Genomic DNA, 1734 nt, shown 5'->3' with positions numbered 1-1734 from the left:
ATGTCAGCGCCTGCCCCTGGCGGCTTTGTCATCGTGTGCGGGCAGGTGTGCGCGACGCTTGTCTGAATGGTGTGGGGCAGGCGGCTCTCCTGCTGCGCCTCTGCCCGGACAACCTCAGCGCGTGCTCCTGAATCCGGTTTCATCGCCACAGGGCAGGTACCACCGCCAGGAAATCAACACTGCTACGGTGTTATTATCTGACTTTATAAATCTTACTGAAATTTCAGTCATTGTGTTTATAATTTATTTTTAAGGAAAAAATTTGTTTTACCTACTTTGAGTTTGTGTGAAATTTGTGTCTCCCTGGTGGGGTCTTGTGTGAGTTTGCTTAAGTATTAGGCTATTAAGCTAAAAAAAACTAAACAAAAACCACATATGTCAAAATTTTATATATTTTTTATTTATTTATTTATTTATTTTCTACAGAGCTGTGAGACCAGCTTCAGTATTACTTTTCCTCCTTTTATGACCACCAAGACTGGTGTTCAGCTCCAAAGGGGAAGGGAGCTGGAGGATTATATTTTTAAATATATATACTTTATATATATTTTTAATTAAAAATATATTTATACATCTAAACATACATTTTATATATAAATGTATGTTCATTATATATTTATGTATGGATTATATATTTCATACATAACACATGGATTATATTTATTCATACATAAATATATTATACTTTATATACATATAATTATGTATTTTAATATATTTATAAAATATATACATGTATATATAAAACCTCCTCTATGGTTATAGTTAAATGTCCATAACTGATCAATTGAAAATCTTTATTTTCTTGAAGGAAAAGCAGAACCAGATTCTGGGTTCCGCCTGCGTCTCCATCCAGCGTCGGTCCCCTTGACCTACCCTGCCGGCTCCCTCGGGAGGGGCACCCTGGCCTGGGATTCGAATAGAGGCTTCTGAATGGCTCAGCGATGGCTTTGGCTGTGAGGGCAGAGTGGGTCAAACAAAGGTCCAAAGGGTGTTTTGGCAAAGTGTTACAAGAAAGAGCAGTTTGGTCTGAAATGAGTTTCTGTGGAAGTTCCTGATAAAGATGTGACACTGGAGACGTCCTTCATCAGAGCTGCTGAGAGAGGTCCTCTGGCTCCCGTGATCCAGTCCTGTGTCCTGAGGCCCACAGACAGGCGAGGGACTGAGAGGAGAGACCCGGTTGCTGCAGGATTTAGTCCTGGCCGCGGAGGAGGATTAGTGCAACGCAGTCCTAATGCCCGCGCTGACAGACAGGCCCAGCGTCTGTTTTATAGGCTATCTATCGGTGAGTTCCATCAGGCCTGTCCTGTGGGCTACGGCTATGTTTCCGCTGAAGTGATTTGACTGGTGGATTATCCAAATCAGTGTATTAATAAGCTAGGTTATAAGGGTGTTTACTTTTCCATATATGCTCACATACAGTAAACCCGTTATAAAACCAAGCAAACAAGGGCTTCTGTTTCTCCCGCTGGTACCCAGGGGCGGGTGAGGGGAGAGTAGTCAACTTGTTTCCCTGCAAGACATATCCATCCAGAGAGTTTGTAAAAGCCCTTTATTCCTCGTAGGGAAATGATTTTAGTCTTAGGAAGGAAACACATGGCTTTCTTCTTACAGCTTCAAACCCCATCTTGCCAGCTGCTCCTATTTCCCTTGGCCTGGCACCTAATGAAAGGAGCGTTTGATGAGCTGTGTAAGTGGTCACTGGACAGGGAGGGCTGCAGAAAAACTCGGCTT

At 42.6% G+C, this 1734-nt stretch overlaps 1 pseudogene; it reads right to left on the bottom strand.

Moving 5' to 3' along the window:
* Positions 1-384: 384 nt before the first annotated feature.
* Positions 385-516, bottom strand: LOC119035303 (uncharacterized; annotated as a pseudogene).
* Between the last annotated feature and the right edge of the window lie 1218 nt (positions 517-1734).

The sequence above is a fragment of the Artibeus jamaicensis genome, unplaced genomic scaffold (assembly GCF_021234435.1).
Source record: "Artibeus jamaicensis isolate MK-2021 breed Jamaican fruit bat unplaced genomic scaffold, CSHL_Jam_final contig_3230, whole genome shotgun sequence".
Lineage (NCBI taxonomy): Eukaryota > Metazoa > Chordata > Mammalia > Chiroptera > Phyllostomidae > Artibeus > Artibeus jamaicensis.
This window is presented reverse-complemented; position numbering and strand designations above follow the sequence as displayed.